The sequence below is a fragment of the Pinus tabuliformis genome, chromosome 5_2 (genome assembly GCF_031772625.1).
Source record: "Pinus tabuliformis cultivar Carrire ecotype Pingquan chromosome 5_2, CPIR1, whole genome shotgun sequence".
Taxonomy (NCBI): domain Eukaryota; kingdom Viridiplantae; phylum Streptophyta; class Pinopsida; order Pinales; family Pinaceae; genus Pinus; species Pinus tabuliformis.
The window spans coordinates 812,361,418-812,371,183 of record NC_142306.1 but is presented as its reverse complement, the minus strand read 5'-3'; the positions used below and the strand labels follow the sequence as shown (position 1 = coordinate 812,371,183).

General features: G+C 42.3%; 1 pseudogene; it reads left to right on the top strand.

Moving 5' to 3' along the window:
- The first annotated feature begins 1,221 nt into the window (after positions 1-1,221).
- On the top strand, positions 1,222-2,252 carry LOC149161785 (protein disulfide-isomerase like 2-2 pseudogene; annotated as a pseudogene).
- Positions 2,253-9,766: the final 7,514 nt, after the last annotated feature.

The window sequence follows — 9,766 nt, the reverse complement described above, 5'->3', positions numbered from 1 at the left end:
AATATAATTGAAATTAGATTTTTTAATAAAAAATGTTTAAATTTTGTTTTAGTACATATTTTATATCAAATTAGTAGTTTTGATATCTCAAATTTGGAGAGATATATCTTAAGTTTTGTTTGTCTAAATGAGGTCCAAGATGGCTCGTTCAAAAGCTAGAATCGAGGAGAACAATCTAGGAGCACTAACTCAACTAAATATGCACATTTAATATGCCAAAAAAATAGCAGAAATTGAGGTTCTGAATTTGCAACCAAAACTAATTCTTTGGATTTTGTTTGCAAAGAGTTTTACTGTTGCAAATACATTCGAAGAGAGTCTTCTTGGGCCAAAGAGAACATCACATAGATCAATGGGAGACACAATTTTCATTTATTTAATTAAGATTTAGTTAGAGAGTTTGTTTTCCCATTTTTGGCACTTCTATTTTATTGTCCTCTGATTAGCAAAGTTGATGATTTTAGGACAATTGTTGGAGATTGAATTAGAAAATTGAGCAAAGAGACCAGGTTTAACAAATTGTATTTAACATACTATTGTAGCCGCTACAACACCACCCAAATTTTTGGGCATATTCAAAATTTTGGGTACCTCACCACTCACCCCGAACTTCTAGGGTTTTTGATAGGACCCCAATCGGTTGCTCTCCCAACGACCTTGCCTATCCAACCCCTTTGGTGTGCCCACTCGTGTTTCATGCATAACATTCACGCATCATGTTTTATCTCAGATGTAGGCCTCAAAATCGCATTAGGGTTTTGAAGGTCAATGACTTCATTAATGCGTCAAGAGTCCCTCACGTTTAAAAAAAAACTCATCTTCGCATGATTCACATCGCGATTAGTACATGTCCTATATGTGAGCAGGCGTACATGCAAGTTGGCTTTCCTTACGATTGACAATATTGAGGTTTGGGAAAAACCCTAAATGGCAAGAGGTGATCCCTCTCTTGTTTTGACCTAACTCACCTCCCGCTGAAAGTGCGTTTACATCGACATTGTCGGGCATCATGGGAGAGATTGTTGCATATCATATTCCCCTAGGTTCTTGGTTGGTCCTACACCTCAACATGAGCATTAGGGGTTGCAAATATTATATACTACCCTTACATCCTTGTAGCTCTAGTCATATGTGATCGAAGTACTCATGTCATTTTAAGATCTTCTTCACTCACCTTGAAGCATGATCACACATATGCATAAGGGTTTGTGATAATGCGTCATGACAATAACCCTGCTTTATCTTGGTCCTCGTCCCCCTGAGTGCATTAAGATTCCTCAAATTTCCATCTTACTCTACACCCTTGAATCTATAACTGCATCATTGCTTTTGGCATCGCATAAATTGCTTGCAAGTCATAGGTCCAGTAAGGTGCCTAAATATTGTGTTGATTTTCGGATTCGAGTACCTCTTGTTTTACTCATATAATTTAGTTGCAATTTTACTATCACCTCCAGATGAAATTATTTTCATGGTTTTAATTATTTATCCCTTTTTCTTTGCAAGGATTTAAATGGAGCATAAGGGGTATTATATGGGCATCGCAGGTTCTAAATTCTGACAGGGTTGTCCTTGTTGAGTTTTTGCACCATGGTATGGTCATTGAATACAGAATCAAGGGGTTTCCAACCATTAAGGTATTTACTCCTGGAAAGCCCCCATTAGACTATCAAGGAGCAAGGGATGCAAAACCAATAGCAGAATTTGCAATTCAGCAGTTGAAAAATGTTGTTAAAGATTGGCTAAATGGGAAGACTGGATCAAATAAGAAAATTTCACCAAGTTCATTAGTAGAACTCACTTCAAGCAACTTTGATGACATTGTCCTCAAAAGTAAAGATAAATGGCTTATTGAATGTTATGCTCCCTGGTGTAGACGTTGCAAAAAACTTGCTCTAGAGCGGAAGAAAGCTGCAAATAGCTTGAAGGGCAAGGTGAATATGGGTCATGTCAATTGTGACGAGGAGAAGAGTTTGATGAGCAGGTTCAATGTGCAAGACTTTCCTACAATCTTGGTCTTTGGTTCTGATAAGAAGAGTCCAGTTCCTTATAAAGGTGCAAGGATAGCTTCTGTGATTGAATCCCTTCCCTTAAGCAGCTTGAGACGAATTTTTTTTTGCCTCTAGAAGAGGTGGAGCTTACAAGCCAGGATGTATTGGAAACCAAATGTGAACAAATGTGCTTCTTCAGAAATCTGTCCTATTAGTTTCCTGCCCGACATTTTAGACACAAAAGCAAAGGGAACGCATTGATGTTTACGAGGAACAAATTGATGTTTGGACAGTGTCGAAGCTTCGCTGATGACTTCACACTAAATGCATGGTTTCGATCAGGATGCATCATTTGGCAAGCTCCAAATCGACGCAAACCTTGTGTTGAGAGAAAAATCCTCCAACTTCATGCACTCGCCTTGCTACATGGCACTGACCCATGAAAAATACGACAACGTAAGAGGCGTATAAAATCAAACATTTAGTGGGGCCAGCGATTGCTTTACAACGCCTATCTCACGCCGAAATTCACATGCTCCCCACTCCATTCCTTTTCCATGCATTTCCGTAAGCTTTGCTGAGGAGATTCAACCATCCATGAAGTAAACTACAAGGTATACAACAAGACGTTGAGCTGGATTTTAGGGCCTACGTTAGAATTGATAGGGAACACGATCAACGCGATGATTCACACCCAAAACATAGACATTTGAAAGCCCCAGTGGTATCACAGGGGATGAGGCTCATAAATGAAGCTCTAATGTAACCGGCGACCATGCTACTCCTTTGAGTCGCAAGATCGCAATTTTGGAACCTCAAACGAGTGCTAAAAGTGTGACCTCACTCTATATGCGATCGTGCGACTAATGGTTGCTAAATCGCACTCAAAGATCTCAAGCGGGCATCCAAGAAATGCGACCTATGACCTGGTGACATCCAAGAGGGTCGCACTTTCTGCCAAGTCTCTGAGTTGCATTACAAGCCCCCAGGTGACCTCACTGGAAATGCAACTAACCATTAGCTGCGACCTGTAGATGCGACCTTCTTGTTGTATGACCAAGTCAACTCCATAACTCGCATTTCCAATTGACGACCACCTCGCACCTACAGCCTCCTCATCAATTCTGTGACCTGAGGACAAGATCTCTACTGAAATATATAGTGTCGAGCAATATGTTAGGATGCATTTTGGAGGACATATGAAAATAATCATACAAAGAATGATGAAAGCCATTATAAAGCGCAACGGAGACCAAACTATTTTTAAGGAAAACATAACAAGGGCCATGAATTCTTGCCTATTATTATTTTTTATATTTTGACTTGTCTTAATTAAGTAAATTTATATTGGTAATTAATCAATGGTTGTATGTGCTTGCAGAGTTAAGGTCGTGAGTAGTTTGTAAATTTATATTGGTAATTAATCAATGGTTGTATGTGCTTGCAGAGTTAAGGTCGTGAGTAGTTTGTTGATATAACTAAGATATCAACCAATTTCTAAGCATTATGTCAACTGACATGGCATAACTTGAAACTGCATTCAAAACTCATTATGAGGATGATAGCTCATAGTAACAACCTAAATGACAAGAGGGTACCTTCGGTAGCGGTTGAGGACGAGTCTCAAAGTTAGAAATAAGGAAGCAAGATGCTGGTCCATACAAAAGAATTACATTTTATCATGAAGCTTGTGTGGCTAAGGTTATCCTCCATCAAGCCAGATGGTCCCTCACAAGCTTCAAGAACCCCTAATTAAACCCCAAGGCTCATCACCAAAGGACTAATGAATGTGAGTGAAGCATGGTGGCAGGAAAGAAAGTCGGTTTCAGGACCAAGCATCTGCATTGTTGTGAGATATGGGCAACATGCATTTTAGGGTTTCCAATAACCTCTACATCCCTCTCCTCTCTCTTTGTAATCACAATGTAAATTTCACCCACCATTATATCAGCGAGTATGTTGGGACTGATGTGAGCATGTAACAAGCATTCTTGGCTTGAGAAATAAGTGGGGAAGCTCAAGAGTCTGGAGGGTAGCCCAAAGGGCATGGGGAACGCCAAGAGTCACAGTAGGTGAACAATCACCTGACCTATATAAATGTATCATCATACCTCATATTGAAGGAATTTAGCACTCAAGTTGAGGCCAATATAGATATTTTATTGATTCTTGAGAGTTAGGGCCACTCAATGCTTGGTACCTAGGAGAGGGGGTTTGCAGTAGAGCTAGGGTTTTGACACTGGGTGACGGTATGAACAGTTCATGTTCCACTATTGGGTATTGATCAGTTGTATCATATCTATTTGAAGTTGCAGAAATATTAATAAGATGTTTTCTTTTACCTTTTGCACTGATTCCCATGCTTACTCATGGTGGTTGTATTAGCTGTCTGGTACTTCACCATATTTGTATGTGCGCTTACATATATGTGAGATGTTATGTACTGATACATAGTGGTTGCATGTATGTTTCGATTTAGAATCTGTGTTTACTTGTTCCTTGCCATGTCGGTGACCTATTTTGAACTACTTTGCAATTGACCTTCGACATGTTCTTGTTTATTATGTCCGATGGGGTTTTAGCTCACTAATCATTGTTGGGCATGAAATCCCCCCACAACATGTTTTGGGGCTCAAAGCACAAGTTTTGGTCAAATGTATTGTATGACTCAGTGAATTGTGGGCACGGAGCGCGAAGTAGAGGTTAAGTCATAGGGTTGTCCACCCTAAAGTATTGTAATGTAATGTAAAGTCATGTCGGCCTACCCATGATCTGCGGACCATGGGATTGTATAAATAGAGTGAGGCTCTAGGTTGTAAAAAGGTAGCCAAGGAAGAGGAGAGAAGAATACGAATGGTTTGAGCATAGAATAAGAGTCTAAGTGTATTGGGTCATAGTAGTAGGAAGAGGCTCTGCAGCTAAGTGCAAAGGGCGGTGTTGAGTCTGTAATCTTGATCGAAGAATAATAAAGAGAAGTTGATTCCTATTTCTGTGTATTTTCTTGTGCATTTCCTTCTTTACATTTATATTGTTTTATTTATCGCGCACACTAATATGATTGCTGAATATGTTGTAATAATCATTAGTCTTACACAAATAAGTTAAGTAATCAGGTAATAATAGATTAAATAGCAAGGAACTTGGGTATTATATGGGATGCGCCCCGAGTAGGGCTGCGCGGAAGTGACATCACAGGTTGCGAAGGAATAACAGGTGTGCGTAGCGACATGCGCATAGGGTCAAACCACGGACCTCCAGTAGCACATTAGACATCCCCAGGGTGCGGAAACCTAGTTCTAGCACCCTCCCATACTACTTCGAGTGAGACCTCAGTCCACGCTCCATGGATTTTTTCTGAAAGGGCTAGTAGTACTGGGATTTTCTTAGCTAAATCATCTCTGAACCTGGGTCAGGCCCATACAAGCCAACAAATGGTTCTGTTGCTGGGACAGGGATCTACATAAGGGATGTCTGATGTCGTGCCACTGGAATCCAACAAAGAAAGAAATTGAAGAGTGGTTGGAAAAGAATATTCACGAGTTCGCAGCACAATAAAACAAAAATCCGTGAGTATCTAAGGAATAGTGGTTGGAGTGCTACTTGTATGCAGAAATCCACGAAATTTTCTTTGCATCTTTTCCTTATAAGCTATATGAGTCGATCGTGAAGTTAGCAGATAGCCAAGGAAGGTGTAGGCTTGACAAACCAATAGTGTGGACTACAGAATTAGTGCGCAGACTAGAATCGTCAGGAGATAAGATCGCACGAGCTATGGACCATTGGCTCAACCGAATAATAGGGGGATTTATCATTGAGTTTGCAGTAGACACGACCGTCAGCTACAATGAGGCAGAGCGACGTTTCCTCAATGGACCGCGAGGTAAGTATATTAAATCTTTGAACACTTGGATTAAGATGTTATTGTGTGAAAAGTGGGTTATGTGAATAAATTAATGTTTGGAGCTACACGAAGAGGGAAGATCTACAGGAGCAGAGGTAGTGAAGAATTAGAAACCAGTCCCTTAATTTCACCCACATGGAAGAGCGAGGAAGAGCTCACAAAGGTTTCTATGAGAGGCGCGGTTAGATTGATAAGGCAACGAATTCTTCATTTACTACCTCCACCCACACTGCCACCCATCTCACCCTCCTCACCTCCATCTCCACCCACCCCACATCTGCCACCACCACAGTTCAGTATGGCGAGTGCGATCAAACCATCGGTATTCAGAGGAGTGGGGAATGAAGATCTGAACCAATTCTGGTTCATGGTAAGAGAAGTATGGGAAGCACAAGGCGTTGTGGATGACAATATTAAGAAGGCTACGCTGGTGAGTGTGCTGCAGGATTGCGCATTAACATGGTATATCAAGCATTCTAATGACCACCCAAATGCAAGAATCACAGAAATCCAGGCCGCACTGAACAGGGAATTTAGCAGGCCAAAGTTAGAAACATAATCAATCATCGGGTTTAAGGAGATCACGATGCTCCTGGGCGAGACCCCCTGGGATCTAGACCAAAGGCTGAAGAGTACGATTCGTGAAGCCAATATGACTTTGATAGATGGATAGCACCGCGCATGGTTTGTAGCATCACTTATGCCACACTTAAGGACGTGTTGTCACAACAAAAAATTTCCACCTAGGCTAAAGCTTAGAAATGGCGATGAGATTGCATGAGACCCCTATACAAGACCCTAGTTTGGGAGTCCAACAAATGCACGTGCAACTACAGAATCTGTGTCTAGAAATGAAAAGTTTGAAATAGGACAAGACACCTCGGCCGGAGGTGCACGAGGAGGTACGGTGCATAAAATGCAAAGGCCAAGGGCACGACAAGGACTAATGTCCAGTGATCGCGAACTACTTGGTAGGAGGAGGGACAATGACGTTAAGACCTGAGGCACAGGCAGGGCTGAGCACGACGTCTGCATTATGGTGTGCGATTTGTCAGATCGGAGAAAAACACACTTCAGATAATTGTCATCTGTTGCAGAAGTATACGCATACGTCCCAACAATTGTTTTGTAATTTCTGTAGGTCCCATGATGAATGCACCTACCAAAGCTACGAACTAATGATGGATTGAACTCCTGCCTACAGGATGCAGACTGAAACACGAGTCCTCGAACTAAATGCAGGGTTTCGTGCACTAGATTTTAGGGGCGGGATCGAGGTCAAGGCAGAATGGGACCAGGAAGGGGTCGTGGACAACTAATTTGCTACAATTGTGGAGGGCCAAGGCACTATGCACGCGATTGTACAAACCTGACAAGGACATCATGTTGGTACTATACTCAGTTTGATCATGAGGAAAAAGACTGCCCTTCACTGATAGCGAGGACGCGTGAAAAGGGTGTACTCCAACCCCCTCCGATTCAGAATTTGTAGATGATGAGGTCTGAGCCGCACAAAGAAGATCCAAATGTAAACATGATGCTCAGGAGCGGTATGATCACGGGTGATGATAAAGGGAAGTAACTAGAAGAAAGTGCATGGGTTCGCAAGGCTCCTACAAAGGAACCCGAATTTGATTTAGAACACGTGAAGGAGACATTCATGGAAGCTAAAAAGAGCTTCATGGAGGCCTCCACTTCAAGTAGTAAGGATCAACTAGAACCAGGGATGGATCCTTTAATGCTCACTACCTATTTGGAAACATTCATGAAAATTATGTGTGATAGCAAGGCAGTCAAAGGACTACAAGAACTTATCACTAGGTGTGTGGGGCCAGGAGAACCGTGCGTGGTCCAGAAACTTGGAAAGCACGCATTGCGCACAGGAAGGGAAATGAAGTTGACTGCACAAATCGACGAGTATGAAATGGATCAGGTAATCCTGGATCTCAGATCAGACGCGAATGTACTGCCAAAACAAACATGGGAATGCATGGGCAGACCCGCGCTATAGTGGTCTCCTATCCAGTTACGAATGGTGAACCAACAGAAGATTTTTCCCATGGGAAGATTGTAAGAGGTAACAATAGATATTGAAGGTGCAAGCGCGTAGGTGGATTTTGAAGTGATAGAGATTTTCGATGACAATAATCCCTATCCTGCACTACTAGGAATAGACTAGGCCACCGATATGAATGGAGTCATAAATCTGAAGAAGTGCAAAATGATCTTTGAGAAAAAGTCACTACGTGTAGTAGTACCACTAGATCCAAGCGAAGGAGTGCGATACACTGAACCAGTGTGCGACGATGATAGTGACGATCTCAATTGTATTTACAAGATAATTGTGTGAGAATAGGATTGGCTGAATCCAACTACAAAGGGAAGAATTTCGTGGGAGCGTGAAAGCTCCTACAATTTAGATTTAGATGAAGAAGTAGAGCAATGGCAGAATCGTCTACACAAAGTAACAACACTTAATTGCAACATGATGATTAGATCACTACGTTGCATGAAAACAGAGGTAAGGGATCTACCGACATATGATGGATTAACAATAGTGGATGAATTTATGAGCGAATTTGAAAACGCAGTACCAGAACAACAATGATTCGATGTGCTGAAGTGGGCACTGCTCGCAACACCTACACGATGGTGGGGTATGCATCAAGGAAATTTTGAGGACTAGCGTGGATGCAAAAGGATGATGCACCTATGTTTTGGAAAACCCCAGCTCCGAACAAGAGCCAGTTAGCAGGGGCAGAACAACTTGCGTGCCCACCTTTCCAGATGGGTATAGACATATGTTGTACAACTTGCACAAGTGCACACCACCCCTAGATAGAGAATCCGAACAAACCGTAGTAGCAGGAAAGGTGACGTGTGCTACCAATTATCCACGACGAAGCATTTGATAAAGTGTGTGGAGTACTAAACAAGGTTCACCAAGCGAGACGAACTGATTAGGACCTGCGCGTGCCAGTGGTTCAATGGGCCTATAGGACCATGTGCAAAACTCTGAGCACGGAGATGATGCTAAAGGTGCGGAACAAATTAGAGACCGTAATTTCTAAAGATAATACAAAAAGCAATCCGCACATGATGGTTCCCGTAGTTGTGACAGTGTGCGATGACCATGATGAAGAAATCACACAGCTACGCAAGGTCGAACATATAAGGATTTAAGAAGCCATTTAGTGATGGAACCTTAGACTTCGCAAACTCAAAAAGGACCAGGTACGATTGAGGAAGAAAAGAATTTTGATGGACGCTAAGATCAAGAGGCTGGAAAACGAGATCACACAAGCCTATCTCGTCGATAAACCAAGGATGAAAAGGAAATATACGGATGATCATACCACTGCATTAGAAGATTGGCGCCAAGAATTTATGACTCTGCTGCCATGGCTATGACTAAACCTCACCAAACACAGTAACCAGGGGAGCGCACTACATAGAGTAGAAAGCGCGGGGTCGGCTATCATGAAGGCAATTGAGGAGTTTCCACGGACTATACTGAAAGGCGAGTTGAAGTCTTGCACAGGTGGCATGACCACCTAACTAGCCGTAGGGAGCACAGTATCAGCGCTCCAGGAAGTTGAAAGAGAGCACAAGACTATAAAAGAATCTATTTGGGAGCTGCACAATGAGGGAGGTGCGCACAGAATCAACATGTCACAAGGGTCACAACCGCGCATGGGGGGTTGTGCTGCTGCGCAGGTAGGCTGGGAAGTGATAGTTGGTGTCACTATTCATGACAAAATGTCTGATTTAAGGCAAAAGGGAGCAGGTGGCGGGCATTTAAGACACGAATTGAGGGCAGGATTTGGGGCGATCTGCCGCCAAGAAAGCATTGATGGCCTAGAATTGGGCAGAA